Consider the following 19201-nt stretch of genomic DNA (forward strand, 5'->3'; position numbering starts at 1 on the left):
CCCCTACTTGAAAATGTGTGTGCTTGACTGCTTGACCTAAGTGGAACAGAGACTGGGGTTAGTTCTCCTATTAATCATGCCACTTGGTAATCATGGTTTCAGTAACTGGGCAGATTTTCTGATTAAAACTTCCTCCCTAGTTACGGGCACCTTACTCACAGACTATTGTTTAAGCCTTTAAGAAAAAATAGCCTTGTCAGAAGCTTCGGTTAATAATATCACTATGTACTTAAAACAAACCCCTGCTGATGTATTTTGAGTGATGAATTAGGTTTTTTGATCTTCTGTGTTGTATCTCGTTTCTATTTTGATTTTCTGTTTTTGCTACCTTGGAAATAATAATTTTTCTGGAAGTAACAAACAATGTAATCATTAGAAAAATGATATAATCACCTATGGTATATAAGACAACAAGTTTCACAGTAAAGTGTGGTCTCTTCCACCATTCATGTTGTCTGTGTTCTTTCTTATAGATATTTCACCGACACCAACCCCCTACTCAGAGACCCTTGGACTCTGGTGCGTGGGCTGGTCCCCCGCATCTGGCCACTTCAGAAACCCAAATACAGGGCTTTTCTATTTCTATCAAGGTAAAACATTACAGGACAACCCTAATTCAAAATTATAAAGCCATGTTTCATTTCTTCTTTGCTTTCAAATCAAGTCTTTAACAAAGCCATGCATATTCCCCCACTCCTTTCTATTCTTTATCATAGGTGTCAGTCAGCTTTTTCTATAAAGAGTGAGATAGTAAATACTTTAGCAAAGCAACACACTTAGATCTTAAATACACTTTGCTAAGTGAAAGAAGTCATACATAAAAAGGCTCATTCTGTACAGTTTCATTTATATGGCACTCTGAAAAAGGCAAAACAATAGGGACAAAAAAGCAGATTACTGGTTGACAGTGATAAAGGACTAATGAGAGGCATTGAATAAATAAGCAAAAAAAGGGAACTTGGGGATGAGAAAACTATTCTATATGGAACTGTAGTGGTAGATACATGACTCATTGCATTTGTCAAAATTCAAAGAACTGTACATCACATAGAGTGCATTTCACTACATGTTAATTTTAAAAAGTCTGGGACACTTAGGTGACTCAGTTAAGCATCCAGCTTCAGCTTAAGTCATGATCTCATGGTTCGTGAGTTCAACCCCGTGTCAGGCTCTGTACTGACAGCTCAGAGCCTGGAGCCTGCTTCAGATTCTGTGTCTCCTTCTCTCTGTCCCTCTTGTACTCACACTCTGTCTCTCTTTCTCTCAAAAATAAATAAACATTTGAAAAAAATCTTTTTAATCAAATAGGATGTAGAGAAGGATGTAATGCAGACTGTAGCAAATCTAGCTATATTACAAATGAATCAAATAATTACAGAAAAGAGCTGATCTAAGTAACTTTGGCAGTTACTTCTTTTAGTAATTGCCTTTATATGTTTATATATTTTTGAAAGAGTGAGAGAGAGACAGACAGACATACAGAGTGTGAACGGGGAAGGGGCAGAAAGAGAGACACAGAATCCGAAGCAGGCTTTAGGCTCAGAGCTGTCAGCAAAGAGCCCAATGAGGGGCTCAAACCCAAAAACCACAAGATCTACTGAGCCACCCAGGCAAACTGTTATTTAACCAAATATTTTAAAGTTACACACAAAAAGAAATGTAAACAAGCCCCCTGATCTAGCTTACGCGTTGGCAAGCTATTTCAGTAAAGGGCCAGGTAGTCATTTGTTAGGCTTTGCCCACCATAAGTCTATGTCACAACTAGTCCACCCTGCCATTGGAATGCAGAAGCAGCTGTAGACAGCACAATATGAGCATGGCTATGTTCTAATAAAACTATTTATAAAAATAGGTGTCTGGTCAGATTGGGCTTATGAGCTGTAGTTTGACAATCCCTGCCACAGTTGATAAATTTATCACTCACAGGGGAATAAGCCAGAAATTCTGAAAATTCTCTATTTTTATACTAGGGCTGAACTAACAAGTAAATACATCATAGAAATTGAACATTGGGTTTCTCACTATTAGAGAAAGAAGTTACAAATAAGGAAAGGATAGATGCTAGAATGAACCATCTGGTACCAGATCAGAGATGGAGATATTAAAAGTATTCATGACCTTTTCCTACAAATATTAGACAGAAATAAATAGATATGCTTATAGGCATGCATGAACTAGGGTATATACATATATTTCCTAGTTCAATCCAGTAAAGTACTAGAAGAAATGCTACCTCAGAAGAAATGAACTTGGTTTCCTAATAAAAGGAAAGTTGGTTTATTCCAGGGCTTGGCAAAAAGAAACATAAGATAATCCTAGAACAGTTTGTGTTACCAGAAATAAGGAAGTGCTTATAAATAAGTAATAAAAGATCAATACATATCAAAAGGACACAGCCAAAATTAGGACAATTTGAGAAACAAAAAAAGTAATGATAGTATTGGATTGTTACCCAAAGAATGAAATCAATATCCATACTGACATAAATGAATGAATGAATGAATGAATGAGTATAGGAGAAGGAACAAGTCTTCCTTACAAAAGATTTCCAATTAAAAATACAGAAGGGATAAGAAAAATAGCAAGTCACCATTAAAACACCACAGTAATAGTTGCCTCAAGCAGGATCTAGTGATGAATGCTAAAATTAATGGGTAAAATGTAAGCAGAAATAGAATTTTGCAGTCGCAAGGTATCTCTCCTCAAATATTTAGTAATTACAAAGGGAAAAATAGCAACTTCACAATGGAAAAACCTGGCAGATGGCAAGTGATTAAGGTTAACATCACCCATAATTAAGACATATCAACATCATTTATCCATGATATGATGCCTAATCCATTAGTTAAGGCACATCATCCCTGAGATATTTTTCTCAATAATGTATAGCCTCAATATGATCAAGAAAAAAATCCCAATGGATTAAATTCTATAAAATAACTCACGTGTACTCTTCAAAAGTGTCAAGATTATAAAAAACATGGAAATACTGAGAAATCATATCAGATTAGTATGAACTGAAGACTCATGACAACTATATTTCTAAGTGCAATCCACTTGTCATTATGAGGCTAGGGTAAAAGGAGGCTATACAACCCCTTCAGCATCTACTTCTAAAGCAGTTAGATAGAAGAACATCACACGTGATGGTCTACCTCTCCTAGTATTGCATGGCAGAAGCCTCTGGACTCTATGAGAAGCCCAACATTCGACTTGACACCCAACTTGGCACAGAACAAATAACGACATCAATGCAGGGAGGTCTGAGGTAGGTAAGTCTAAATAATTACTGTAAGTCTCCATATGCTGTATATATGGATGGAGAAGTGTCCACATGATCTGAAATACAGAGTACTGAGAGGACCAATGGGCCAGCAAAGATTTGGAGGTCATGGCTAATATACTCCAGGATTTCGACACTGTAGGTGTATGACTGGGACCATTAACTTCCACGTAGGGACCAGCATCAGTCAGGGACTAGATAAGACACCGCACTTTGCAGAAAACCAGCAAGGATTCATGTAACTCAATATGCCTCCCACCCCCACCCCTACATCTCTCCTATGCCCACAGGTCAAGTAAGTTTTCTCAAAACTCATAAATTACCTGGAATTAGAGTGGGGAGGGGTGGAGGAGAAAAGGAAAACTAACACCAAAAAGCCTGAAACAAGCCAAAGAGATTTTTGTGCTGGAAGATATTTAAAAATGATTACTTTACATTCTAAAGTGAGTTTATAGAAAATAAGTCACATTTTATTTGCATATTTGAGAAGCAATTACTCAATTAGTGAGTTTACAATACCTGTTTACTTTTATGTATTATTACACCAAAAACTCTATGGAAACTGGAACTGTATCTTTTTTTTTATCATTGTATGCCTAGCATGGTAATAAGTATTTGACAAACATTTGTCATATTAATTAATTAATTAATTAAGTCACTGCCCTGGAGCTTAAAATGTGGAATGGCAAGCAGACATGTAAATAGATACTTATAATAAACCTAAATAGAAGATACAATACTAGTCAACTATCTCTGCCTATTATGAGGAAAAAACACTTCAGAGAGGGAAGGTATAGATCTTAAAGAATTCAGAGGGGGGTGATAATGATCTCCTGAACTACAAAGAAACTTAGAAACTTTCTTGAGGTTAAAACCATTGATTTTATCCTTAATATTTTCTCTGTGCCCCCGCACAATAACAGACATTCAGTAAATGTATTGATTTGACTTGAGTTTCAACTTAAAATCCATTAGTTAAAAGAAATGGCCATTGCCCGAAATATACTTCCAATTGATGATGTTGGATGGAATGCTTCTTTTAAGCTACATTGATCACTACAGGGGTCTTGTGTAGTTAAATGTGGTTTATTTATGAAACTATCTAGCATGAGATTAAATCAAATAATGATCATGAATAAACATATACAAGTACATTTACTCTGACCAGAATCTGACCATACCAGTACCCTGATCACACTGGTAGCCTCCAGAACACTGATAAATTTCTGTTATATGGTATTTTGTATGAGTACAATCCAAACTAAGACAGTTGAATTGCCTTTTTTATTATTAAATTGTGCAGGTTCTTGATATATTCTGGATATGAGACTTATATTAGATACATGATTTGCTAATATTTTCTCCCATTAAGTGATTTGTCTTTTACCTTCTTGGCTTTTTTCCTCTGAAACATAAACATTTTCAATTTTGGTATCATCTATGTAGCCTTTATTTTTTGGTTACTTTTGCTTTTGATATTGTATCTAAGAAATCATTGCCTAACCCAAGGTCACAAAACCTTACCCCTGTGTTGACTTCTAAGAGTTTTGTAGTTATAGCTCTGTGGTCCAAGTTGGCATTAATTTGTGTATGTGGCATGAGGTAGGAGCCCAACATCATCCTTTTGCTTGTGAATATCCAGCTGTCCCATTTGTTGTAAAGACTCTTCTTTCCGATATCAAATTCTCTTGGCGTACTGGTTGCAAAGTAGTTTACCTCAAATGTAAGAATTTATTGTAGTCTCAATTCTATTCCATTTATCTAGGGTTGAATTTATAATGCTTTTGCTAGTACCTGACTTCACTATGCTTATTTTCTTACCAAACTAATTTAAAATTAAATCCAGTCTCCAAAACTCAGCAGATTTTGCTTCTTTCCTTATTTTTGGCACTAGAGCCCAGAGACAGTATTGAGCCAGTTCAAAGAAGCCCATTGTGGCCTTTTCTCTTTATATGCATTCGCTTTCACTTCTCTTTGGACATCTAGCCATCTAAAGACAAATTGCTTTATCCAGTGGTCAAATTGGTTATAGTTGTTTTCATTGTTCTTTTTTTTTTTTGACTTCCTACTCTTTCCCCTCCTTGTCTATCCCTTCCTCCCTCTCTTTTCCCTCTTCCCCTTCCTTCTTTTGCTACCTTTGTTCATGTGACTTCTTCATCAAGTCAATTAGAAGGTAGCCAAAAATATTTTAAAAATTGATTATTTGATATTGTGGGTCAACTCAATTTATAATGTGTAATGTTTAAAGAGAATAGAATTGTGTAGAAATGGCATTTTTTAATGCTTTCAATTCCGATTTAAATCTAACAAGTGGGAGATATGTGTCTGTATACCTCTGATCAGAACAAATGCAGATTAACTTGGTTAATGTGACTGCATAAATGCCCAGGCTGTTGAAGTACAGATGCTTTTCTTTTAGGTTTAAGATTGTTGTTGTTAAGGGATTCCTGGGTGGCTCAGTCAGTTAAGTATCCAACTTCAGCTCAGGTCATGAACTCATGGTTTGTGGGTTTGAGCCCCGTGTGGGGCTCTGTGCTGACTGCTCAGAGCTTGAAGCCTGCTTTGCATTCTGTGTCTCCCTCTCTCTCTGCCCCTCCCCTACTTGCACTCTGTCTCTCTCTCCCTCCCTCTCTCTCCTCTCTCTCTCTCTCTCTTTCTCTCAAAACTAAATAAAGATTTAAAAAATTTTTTTAAAAGATTGCTGTTGTTAAAAACTGGGGCATCTGGGTGGCTCAATCAGCTAAGATTTTGACTCTTGATTTTGGTTCAGGTCATAATCTTATGATTTGTAGGTTCGAGCCCTTCATTGGGATCCAAGCTGAGAGTGCAGTGTCTGCTTAGGATTCTCTCTATCTCTCTCTCTCTTTCTCAAAATAAATAAATAAACATTAAAAAATAGCTCTTTAGTCTCCTTTATGACATGTGGATTCCAAACTGTTCAGGGTGACAGACTTGTAACTCACATTCCCAGCTGATAGCTCCTTAATAAATATAAGCTTTTGCAAATCTATCTGTATTCATGTCTTTCGGTATCACTAAATATATATATCACTACTGTAAAGAGAAGTTTTTCATGTTATGTGTATAAATAATTTCCTTTTTGTTTTAGAAATACTACTTAAGTATTTTTAAAGTTTTATATTGCTACGTTTACTTTCTTTATCCTTAAAGTATGAATTAATTATTTATTATATACAGACACACACATACATAGCCAAATATTTTTAAATTACATCTAGAAAATATTGTATCTGTCAATATTTCTCGCTCACATCTATGAAGAACAGTCCTTTTTTGTTTAACAGCTTATTTTTCACAATGAACATACACCTTTACACGTTATGTTTGTAGTTTTTTCAAGCAAAATTAAAGTATTGCAACTATGTTATTAAACTCTAAAATCCCATGTAAAGCAGATGGGAACCCTGGGTAAACAATGCATTGTAGACTGCCTTGACATTGATTTCCTTGAAATAAGAAACTCAAGGAACCAATAGGAACTCCTGTACTCTTGCTTCCTGTATCTTACCTCTCCTGGTATCTTGCTTTATCACTAAATTGTGTTTTATCTTATGTATTCTTCCCTTCTAATCACAAAAACACTCAAGTCTTTCCCATCCTAAAAATTCTGATTCTCTTAAATTCTATTCAACATATTTCCCTCTATACCAAATGTTTCATAAAATACAGTGTATTTTCCCTTTTCTTATCATATCCATTGAGACAGACTGTTAGTTGCCTGTCCAGTATCCATGTTGCTGTTCTTCCTGTCTAACTGTATCCTGATCAATATGTCCAGTTGAAATACTTTATTTCCCAAGTTTTTCTGGCAGCTAGTGTTGTCCAATGGACCCAAGTAGAAATTAGGTGAACTTCAAACAAAAATTCTTAACAAATGTTAATATTTAGAATGTTGATATTTTCCAGGGCACCTGGGTGGCTCAGTCAATTAAGCATCAGACTTCAATTCAAGTCATGATCTCACAGCTCAATAGTTGGAGCCCCATTAGTTGGAGCCCTGCATCAGTCTCTGTACTGACAGCTCAGAGCCTGGAGCCTGATTCAGATTCTGTGTTTCCCTCTCTTTCTCTCCCCTCACCCCTATTCATGCTGGCGCTCTCTCTCTCTCTCTCAAAAATAAATCAATATTAGGGCACGTGGGTGCTCAATCAGTTGCGCATCCAACTTCAGCTCAGGTCATGATCTAACAGTTCATGGGTTCAAGCCCCACATCGGGCTCTGGGCTGACAGCTCAGAGCCTGGAGCCTGCTTCAGATTCTGTGTCTCCCTCTCTCTCCGCCCCTCTCTCCCTCATTCTCACTCTGTCTCTCTCATAAATAAATAAACATTAAAATAAAATTTTAAAAACATTTATATATGTAGTAGACTATAAAAGTTTAGATGATATTATTTAAAATAATACTGTAGGGGTACCTGTGTGGCTCAGTTGGTTGAGCATTCGACTTCAGCTCAGGTCATGATCTCGCAGTCTGTGGGTTTGAGCCCCGCGTCTGGCTCTGTGTTGACAGCTCAGAGCCTGGAGCCTGCTTCAGATTCTGTGTCTCCCTCTCTCTCTGTCCCTCCCTCCCTCGTTCTCACTCTGTCTCTCTCATAAATAAATAAACATTAAAATAAAATTTTAAAAACATTTATATATGTAGTAGACTATAAAAGTTTAGATGATATTATTTAAAGTAATACTTTAGGGGCGCCTGTGTGGCTCAGTTGGTTGAGCATTCGACTTCAGCTCAGGTCATGATCTTGCAGTCTGTGGGTTCGAGCCCTGCGTCTGGCTCTGTGTTGACAGCTCAGAGCCTGGAGCCTGCTTCTGATTCTGTGTCTCTCTCTCACTCTGCCCCTCCCCTGTTCATGCTCTGTCTCTGTCTCAGTCTCTCTCAAAATTAAATAAACTTTAAAAAAATAAACTAAAAAATAAAGTAATATTTTAGTTTAAAATATAAACAATATTTTAACATCATGTAGTACAGTCTATATATTATGCTGATCTTAATTAGTTGGCATTATGTGTGTATACATTTATATAGATGTAAGAATATGTTTTGAAATAATTGTATGAAAGCTTAGTTTTCTGATTTTTATGAATCAGCTTAGGAATCTTTTATATAAACAGAAATTATTCACTGTTTTTAAGGTCTCAAAATCAAATAAAGATCATAGAAATTAATCCCAATTTAACATTAAACAAGAATATAATTAGTCATGATATTTAAAATTTATCAGACAAATATATTTAAATATTTTATTTATATATAAATCATTGTTTTTATTTGAGCCTAACCTAGTCTTAACTGATATACTTGTCAACCTCTGAATTTTTTTCTCTCATCTCTTTTGCTAACACAATTCCTCGCATAAAGGCCATTAACTCAAGTTGCCAATATAGTATTTAAAAGCTAAATTAAGTGCCCACAACTCAGTTGTCTCCTCCCTTTATCATGTACCAAAATCTTCTTTTAATGCTATTCTCATTTTTTTTTCATTGTTTACCCTTGGATTTTCTCCTACTTCTCAGATCAATCTCTCTTTTTTCATTGATTTCTCTCTTAATTTCCTATTCAATATTTAGCCCCCTTATATTTCATGCTCAATCATCTCTTCTCAGTCTATCTCATACTCGCCCAAACTCACTCTTACTAATATGACAGTACTACCAAAATATGTATCTCAAACCTGACATTTCCCAAGAGCTCTATACTCATGTTTCAGAGCACATGCTATCCCACAAGAATATCTGGTCAACAATTTAAATGAATGTAACGCTTATTATCACTCCATCAGAGTCAGTCACCTTTCAGACTCTGCTCTACTCCATGGTCTAGGCAGAAACACCAGAAATAGTACCACAAGAACCTCACAAAGAAGTGAGAACATAAAAACCTGTGCCTATGAGTGAAGATTTTTCCTGTTTTAAATAAGAAAATCCACATCTATTCAGTTTAATTAAGTTAAGGAACATTTTGGCTCATATATTTCTAGAATAATTTAGCTGCCTAAATGGCCCAATACAGTTGTATAATCATTGTCTTCGAGAACGTATTTTCCCTTTTCTTTCTTGATCACTTACTTTTGTTTTCAATTTTGCTGGCTTATTTCTCAATTATATTCATCCTAGTGGTAGCAAATATGGGTAACTAAATATTAAAACTTATGTAATACAAAGTTCAAGAACTTGAATAAGAAGAAAATCTCTTCTCCAGTAATTCAAGGAAAAAAAAAAAAACAAGGAATGATTCTCATTGGTTTGAGTTAGATCATATGGTCCCTAAACGATCATTAAAATTCTTACTACTTATTTTAGACCCAAGTAAGTGCAACCCCTGATCTGGGTCTCAAATCTCAGCCCCCCCTTCACAACTCCCCAGGTCCCATCACTTTAAACTATCTTTTTTCAAAGTTTTTATAGTTACCTTCTGGTGGCTGAAATTAGCCAGAATCCACAATGTCAGGGTACCTGGAGCCTAGACTAGGATATGCATGTGTCAGAGTTCTTAGAAGTGCTCTTTGTCTCTCTACATCATTCATTGAGGTTAACCAGATGACTGATGAGTTCTAAGAATCATATCTATAGGGTTGTCCTGGGGCCCTGAAGTCATGTTCTGGAGCCAGGCCATGGTTCCAAGAAAGTGGCATGGTGACTATATCACCCTCACTAATGAGCACAGAATTTCTCTCATGGTGTCACAAAAGATTTTGCCCACAGAATAAATGGTTCAGATACACTGATTTGGGTGACTTAATACACATCAAAGACAAAACATTTGTACTATGACTTGGAAGTCACTTTTACATTGGTTTCTGTGTTTTCCTTACATTTTTTTCACTCATTGCTTTAGTTTACATAGTTTTTAAGTAGCTTATCTTTCAGTTCACTAATCCTTCTGCTCAATGTAATCTGTTAAAACCCTAAATATTGAGTTATTAAATTTAGTTATTATAATTTTCTGTTTAAGAATATCTGTTTCTTCTTTATAGATTCTAGTTCTTTGAAGAACTCTCCATTTTGTCATCTATTTTCTCAAACATAAGTAATGGTTATTTAAAACCTGATAACTCTAATATATGGATATTTTTAGATATATTAAATATATTTCTTTTGCCTGTTTTTTCTCTTGTTTGTATTACCTAGGATTTCCTGTATTATGTTGAAAAGGAGTGGTGAGAAGGGACATCTTTGCCATTTTCCTAATTTTAGTGGGAGAGCTTCTGATTTTTCACCATTTAGTATCATGTAAGCTATAGGATTCTGTAAATAATTTTTATTAAGTTGAGGAAGCTCCCCTCTATTCCTAGTTTAATGAGATTTCTTATCACTAGTGGGTGTTGTCAAATGTTTTTTTTTGCACCTATTGATATGATATGTGATTTTTCTTTGTAGCTTATTGATATGGTGGATTATAGTAATTGACTTTGGGGTATTAAAATAGCCTTGCACACCTGGAATAAATGCCACTTGGTCATGGTATATAATTCCTTTTATAGATTATTGGATTCAATTTGCTAATATTTTGTTGAAGATTTTGTATCTATATTCATGAGAAGTATTCATCTATAGGGTTTATTTCTAGTAATGTCATTGTCATATTTTTATATTTAGGGTAATTCTAGCCTCACAGAATGAGATAGGAAGTATTCTCCCTCTGCTTCTGAGAGAGATTGTAGAGAAATTGGCACAAATTCTTTGTTAAGTGTTTGTTAGAATTCACTAGTGAACCCATCTGGGCCTCGTGTTTTCTATTTTAGAAGAATGTTAAATATTTATTTGATTTCTTTAGTAGACATAGGACAATTTAGATTTACCATTTCTTCTTGAGTTTTGGCAGATTGTGTCTTTGAAGAAATTTGTCAGTTTTATATAATTTATCAAATTTATGGGCCCTGAGTTTTTCATAGTATTCCTTTTTTAATCTTTTTAACAACCCTGGGACCTGTAGTGGTGTCCCTTCTCTCATTTCTGTATTAGCATTTATTGCTACCCACTTTTTCAAACAAACTCTCCCCTTAAAATAACAATCTCTGGGATGTCCTTCTATCTCAGACCAGGCTAATGCTTTCTTAGAGCCTCTTTATCTCACTGATCTTTAAATTTGAAGTGGCCTTGAGGTCTTCTGACCTCTTATCTTTTATCTACACTTATCCTAAAGATAACATCTTTTAATCTCAATTTTTAAATGCCATGCATTTGCAAATGACTCCAACATACCCTCTGGCCTTGAATCTTTCACTAAACTTCAGATTTTTATGTCTGACTCTTGACTAGACACTTCTGCTTGACTAATAGGCTTCTCAAACTCAACATTTTCTAAAGGGATTTCTATATTTAAGTAGAAGCAGCAGCCTGCCCATGCCCCACCTCCACCATCCATAAAGGAGTTTTTCCCAGTTTTCCACCAAAGACTATACTTTCAGGGATCATTTCCACAGTTCGTTTCCCACCTTGTGGCATATAGCAACTCTATTTCCTATTCTTTATAGTTTCTTAGGCCAAAACATTGCAATAATTCTTTACACTTCTTTTCCTCCCACCTCATATTAGCAAATTTTGTTGACACTATCTTCTTTCTTTTCTTTTCTTTTCTTTTCTTTTCTTTTCTTTTCTTTTCTTTTCTTTTTTCTTTTCTTTTCTTTCTTTTCCTATTGGCACTATCTTCTAAATAAACCCAGGTCTCAGACACTCATCAAGCATCTTTACCACCTTTTTGCAGTCACAATCATTGATCATGGGACAACTGCAAGAAGCACCTAATTAGGCTTCCTGCCACTATTCTTTGCCCTTTCTGCTCTATTTTCAACATAGCAGCTAGAGTGATCATCCAAACATAAGCCAGATCATGTTGCTATTCTTCTTAGACTAAACAAAGCAATTATAGTTTATTCAGAGAAACATCCAAGGCCCATACAATAGTCTCCTATTTGTACCACGCCTTGACCAAGCCGGTAACCCATTCCCCCTCCAACCTGGATTCCCTTTGTTCACCTCTTTACTCATTCCATTCTAGACTTTTTTTCAAGTCAAAATCCGAATTTCTCACCAGGGTCTGTCTCTATGTTCCCCCTGAGTTTGTGTTATAGTGCTCTCTTTGCTTAATTCCCTCACTTGGCTTGCCATATTGTCCTTCTTGCTCTTTCTCAAACAGTAACAGAAAGTTGCACAGTGCTTATTAGGTATTAATTCTCTCTCTTTCCTTCCTGTTTTCTTCCCATTTCACATCCCTCTCTTTTTCCTTTCTCTCATCCTTTACTTCATGAATGCTACTATGTGCCAAATAACAAGTTTACATATAAACTTAATAAAGTAATAGAAATATTTGATTTTGAAAAAAAAAAACCTCTCCAAACATGGAATTACAAAAATAATTCTTTGGTATGAGATAGTGACAAATTTTGTTCCCCATAAATAAAATAAAGGGTCAGCTTCCTGCTCTGCCTGGACACTGTTCTTTCACCAGATAGCTGCAAGTTTTACTTCTAATTTCTTCAGGTCTCTGCTCAAATACTACTTGATCAGCAAGGCTGTTTTTGATGATTCTGTGCAAAATAACAACCTTGTCATCACTCTTTACCTTTTTCTATAGCAATTAATACTATCTGAATATATATTTGTTTATTTTCTGTCCCTTGTTTGTCTCCTGTCATAGGTCTGAGAAAGTGGTGTTTTGGCTGATACATGATCATGGGAAAAAGCACATTCGGGCAGAAGGGTGAGAAAGTGTAAGACCCTGGATCTAGAAAAGGAAGATGCAGGAAATATCTGTATTTTAAAAGGAATATGTCAGTCATAAAAAGGATTTTGCATTTTATCTCAAGCACAATGAAAGATATAAGGAGTAAGATGATATGATTAGATTTTTATTTTGAGAAGGTGACTTTAGCTAGTTAGAAGAGGAGGTGGTTTCAAGGGAGGCTAAGCAGGTATAGGGAAGCCAGTGAGTGGCTCTTAGAATGACTGATGTAGGTGTGACATGTGGCAGCTTCCAATATTTGTCTTCTATAGTATGAACTAGGAATCTGTTGTAGCCTCTGGGTCCAAATTTCTCCTTCTACTAATTTTAAGATAGCCATATTTTTCCTTGGTTTGACAGCAGCCATATATAATATCTTAAAGTACAGAATTAACATTTCCACAAATATATGATATTTTCTTTAAGTATACAAAGACTAAAACTGCTAAAACAAAGTTTGTTGGATTGTTTCAATCAACTAAAATTTTGGATATGGGGTGTAGGCAGGAAATTTGTCCCAGGATCCCGTTAAGAACATGATCTGCCATTACAAAGAGAAGCCAATACAAACAGAAAGGGAAAATATAGCACAGATTTTAAATTGCATGCATTTTGCTATGAATGTATTCAAGTCTGCAGTCCACAAAGGGAATAATTTTCTCTTACAGGATAATGATGTCCATGAGATGGAGCTGTAATGGGATATTTCTGTGATGAAACAAATAATTTGTAAATGTTTCCATTCCTTTTTTTTTTCTACAAATGAAAGCGACAAAATAATACCCCTATGTCCATGATCATTCCATTTCTCATGCTTTAACTGGCAGTTCCTGTAATATGCACAGATTCTACTAGCTGCTTTCAACCTTGCATGTGCCTCTTTCAGCTATCTGAATTTGACCTTAGTCTGTCATGTTTTAAAACCATAAAATGGGCTACAAAATGTCTACGAGGAACTACTTTATAATAACTGAACCAGTAACTGCCTCAACTAGTAAATGATCCCATATGGTTAGGATCTTAGCATGTGATCTTAAGTCAAAATTGTTTTCATTTAGCAAGAGATTAGTTGAATTTTTGCCTTATCTCTCGTCTATTTTTACATGTTAAAATTATCATTACACATAAAACGTCCATTATAGATAACAGTTAAGGCATGAAAATTTTTGAGAAATCAAGTTTTTTGCTTTACTGAGTCTGTGTGTGTATGTGTATGTGTGTGTGTGTGTGTGTGTGTGTGTGTGAAATGTCTTTATCAGTTATAGATAGTATTTGATTCCATACTTAAAAATGAAACTTGGGCACCTGGGTGCTTCATTTGGTTTAGCAACCAACTCTTAGTTTTGGCTAATGTCATCATCTTGTGGTTCATAGGTTCAAGCCAACCTCAGATTCTGTGCTCACAGTGAAGAGCCTGCTTGGGATTCTCTCTCTCTCCCTTTCTCTGCCCTTCCCGACTCTCTCTCTCTCTCTTTCTCCCTCTCTGACAATATAAGTAAATAAACTTAAGAAAAGAAACTTAAATTTCAAATAGTCATGGAAAAGCTAACTGTGGACTTAAACTCAGTGTCCCTATTACCAAGCTATGAAAAGTTAGAGCATAACATAATTTTACTTAATTGCCAAAACTACACTGACCAGAATTTAGTCTTTTTTATTATTTTTTGTGAAATTTTTTTAAACTTTTAAGTTTATTTATTTATTTTTGAAAGAGACAGAGAGAATAAGTCGGGGAGGGGCAGAGAGAGAGGGAGAGAGAGAATCTCAAGCACACTCTGCATCGTCAACACAAAGCCTGATGTGGGGCTTGAACTCACAAACCGTGAAATCATGACCTGGGCCGAAATCAAGAATTGGACACTTAACCGACTGAACCAGCCAGGTGCCCCTAGTTTCTTTTAAAATAGAAATTAGGTAATACATTTAAAAATTATGCTGTGTGTTATCCCAAGAAAGAGGAAAGGGTACCTACTCCCTCAACTGCTCATCCAGAGATATTTATCCAATAGTTACCTGCTTTATCATAATGGTTTTCAGGTAAAATTTTATTTGAAGAATGCATTCTACAGATATAAATAACCCAGGGTTATTTGGAAGATTAGATGAGATCATTTATATAAAGGAAAGCTGCCCAGTACTAAGTAATGTTAACTTTCTCTTCCTTCTTTTTTCCTTCCCACTTCACATCCCTCTCTTTCCCCCTTTCTCTCATCTCTTACTCATGGATGCTGGCATATCCCACATAGTAAGTTTTATATAAACAGAATAGAGAAATAGAAATATTTGATATTTAAATAAACTGCCTAAACATAGCAAAAATCCTTTGCTATGAGATAGTTTACAGATTACATTCTCCATAAATAATATATAGAAAAGATTTCTTATCACTTGATCTTTCTAATTTCTTGCTTTATAAAAATCAGTGGTTACTAGATCAGGCTTCCATGTGAAAATATCACAACAGAATTATGAATATGCAATCTTGATTTTGGATTTTCTTTTAATCATAAAAAAATATTTCTTGACAAGGGATACCATGGATGGCAAATTACTCAGAAGAAAGATAGGATATAAATATAGTGCATGTGTCAGTTCTTTTACATGTCAGCATTCATTTTCCTCAATATTATTTTTGTTACCTTATGATTTGTGGTTTCCATCAACTATTATGGAAGATAAGAGAGCACAGATCCTCTCCTTTCTGCTTATATTGGTCAAGGATGGACACATGACATGACTTAAGGTAAACCACTGGAAGTTCACCCTGGCACTTAGACTTAGGGTGTCTGACATAAGAACATGTCATGACAGGAGTGCCTGGGTGGCTCAGTCGGTCAAGTGTCCGGCTTTGGCTCAGGTCATGATCTCACGGTTCGTGGGCTCGAGCCCCACATCGGGCTCTGTGCTGACAGCTAGCTCAGAGCCTGGAGCCTGCTTCAGATTCTGTCTCTGACCCTCCCCTGTTCGTGCTGTCTCTCTCTGTCTCTCAAAAATAAATAAAAAACATTAAAAATTTAAAAAAAGAACATGTCACAACAGTTAGATATCAAGGCATCTCAATAGCAATGATGAGGTCCCAGCAAGGCTGGTAATGGCACCTAGACTTGACCCATCCTGCAGTGTAACCTTGGTGATTCTTGCTGATTAATCTTCATGCCCTTTGGATCATGTTCATTCACCCTGTCTTATCCTTCAGATCCCGGGTCAATCTGTGGGGTCCCACTTCATTCCAATAAACCATCCTTTTTCACACTTTTTTTTCCCCTGTGAGGTAACCATACTTAGTTTCTGTTGTTTGGCATTAAGACCCTTGATACAGAAATTGGGACTAAGAGTAGAATTAACATTAAGAGACTCTAAAATATGGTCTTAGCTAAGCCAAAGAGACTGAGTAGAGGCCAAAGAGACACCTTTATTCAGTAGTTAGAAGTTGCGGTTTTTGTCATACGGTAGTGACAGTAATCATCGTACTTGAGAACAAGATCATGTACTTAATTGAGACTTTAGCGTTAAGGGTCTTTGGAGGAAAGAAGGTTAACTATTTTTTATGGCTTTCAATAAATTTCTACATAAAAGAGATAAAGTAGTTTTGACAGTGGCATCAGATAAGACCTTGCTTAGAGAAATAATACCTTTGATTTCTATTCAGTTGCCTGAGAGTCTAGAACCTGAAAACCTGGAAAGACTGGAAAAGCAGTTGTCTACTGTAAGTCAGAGTGCCAGCGGAAGAAAGGGGAGAGCAATTCAGGATGTAGTTAAGGCTCAGGAGAATGTTGCTTCCTGTCCCTCATGAAGACCTCTGCTAATTAGCTCCTATTGGTAAGAAAAGAAAAAGACTAATCACTCCTCTTGAGAAGCCACTCACACACGGCCTGCTTGGAGATAGGACTTTAAGAGCACTTTCTTGCCTCAGCTTACTGATTCATATCGTCCCCAAATGACAAAGCAAGGAAGAAAGAAGAAGGAGAAGGAGAAGGAGAAGGAGAAGCAGAAGCAGAAGCAGAAGCAGAAGCAGAAGCAGAAGCAGAAGCAGAAGCAGAAGCAGAAGAAGAAGAAGAAGAAGAAGAAGAAGAAGAAGAAGAAATGAACAAATGAATGAAAGGAAGGAAGAGAGGAGAAAGAAAGAAGGAAAGAAAGAAAGAGGGAAAAAGAGTGGGATAAATAAAGAGATGAAGATAGAAAGAATCACTTTAAAGGCTTATTATACCAGAGATCAGATCAGTTTGCTGGACCCTGACCTTCAGATTTTCTGAGCAAGGGAGGGAAATGGAGGCTTATTACCAAAGAAATTTTGAAGGCTAGAACTGGTCTTCAAGATTACAACTTATCCAGATCTCTGACTTTGGCTGCTGGCCTATGAAACAAATAGCCTGGCAGACTCTAACTCTAATTGAACTTTATTACCAAATAAATTCCAAGCCTGTGATTTCCTAGGCTCTGAATATAATCTCTAAGCTCCTTAACTCACAGCAGTTGGAGATGAGCCTCTAAGCAGCATAGGGAAATGGGTGATATACTGTTGGTTTGTAATCTTCTCAGGAGCTCCATGGGTGTTATCTGAAACTGGACCCCATGCATGGAGGGCCGGGAGAGACCAAAGGAAGAGACATGCCATGTGAGGTGGCAGCTTTAATAAACAAAGAGAACTTTCGTACGCAAGACTTGATTTGGCCGGCACAAGTGGATCCCTGCAGCCGTCCACCAAATCTGTATAGTTTAACTAGCTTCAGTCATATATACCACGCAGATTTTCTCAACACCACATCACTATCACCAGATCAAGGCTATGTCCTTGGAGCAGCCTCTGGGAGTTGAAAAAGCAAGCAGAACTCACATTTCAAGGACAAGGGAGTGGGTAAGTAGCTTCTGATCATGTTTATTGCTTACCACAGTAAAGGAAACCATTTCCTTGATGGAATATTGGTAGCATTTCAGAATAACAAGGTCAAAGACAGGGTATTTATTAGGGTTTGGTTCTTGTTTACTGTGCCTGGAAATAGTTCAGTGTGAGTGCCATATGGAGATTGGGCCAACTTTGTTATTAATAGTTTAGGATCAGCAGACCTAGCAAGGGGAAAGTTTTAAAGCAAGCCTTGAGGAGTAAACAGTCAAATGACCACAACTTGAATGATTTATTGAGACATTCTGGGAAGAGCAAGTTTAAAAAAGTCTTTTCTCACTTTATCTTCTATGCAAGATTCTCCTGCAATAATGCAGATAGTCTGTCAAATATAAGTCAAATTAATATAGACAGTAAGCTATGTGATATATAGGATTTTGATTCTTACCAAATCTCCTAGAATTCCAGTCAGTAACTAGATCAGATCACCTCACTTGAGATGAGGTATATGCAGTCCATGTCAGCTTGAGTATGTTGAGAGTATGTATGGCTATTAGGTACCATAAGAAGTAGACAAAGGTGGCCATTTGTGTCTGTCTCCAGAATCCATTCTCCTTTTACCAATAGTGCCTGATTCCCATTTGGGATACATGTAGTTGTTGGGAAGCTGACTCCTCTCCCTGAGTTCTGTGGAGAAAAAGACATTTTATTTCCCTTACAGGGATAGGCAGGTCCTCATGCAGATTGGTTAAGATGTATGATCTAAATCTCTTTCATCAGAATGGATTTTGAAACATTTGTGGAGAATGCTCCATTAAATGCATTCTCTCAAGTCTGATAGTGAATATGAGCTCTGACAAAAGCTGCCGCCATTTTGCTAGCCTGAGGGAAGCTAATGTAAGGACAATGACAACATCTCAGAGAAAAGGACAATGCACAAGAAATCCCTGAGGAATATAAAGCAAACCTTTGGGTCCTGGATTTCCCCCAAATTCTCAGTGCTTTAGATACCCTTCTCAGTATTACTAACAACAAACAACATCCAAATCAGATTTTTTGCTTTGCTTTCCTCTTCCTCACCTTCCTTCGGTTCCTTCCCTCAGCATGAGAAGGACTTTCTGCTTCTTCCTATCTAATGGGAACTGCTCTGACATCAGAATTTCCTTTACAATCTATGACTCTCTTATGTAAAATGCTATGATATGAGTCATATGCAGGTGTCTTGAACATGTGAAAAGGAAAGTATTAGAACTTAAAAAAACTTTTTTTCTCTAAGTGTGTTTAAGGTAATTATTTTCACAGGTGCTCAAAAATATCTAATTTGACATTCAAAACTAA

Source organism: Suricata suricatta, chromosome 1 (assembly GCF_006229205.1).
Source record: "Suricata suricatta isolate VVHF042 chromosome 1, meerkat_22Aug2017_6uvM2_HiC, whole genome shotgun sequence".
Classification (NCBI taxonomy): domain Eukaryota; kingdom Metazoa; phylum Chordata; class Mammalia; order Carnivora; family Herpestidae; genus Suricata; species Suricata suricatta.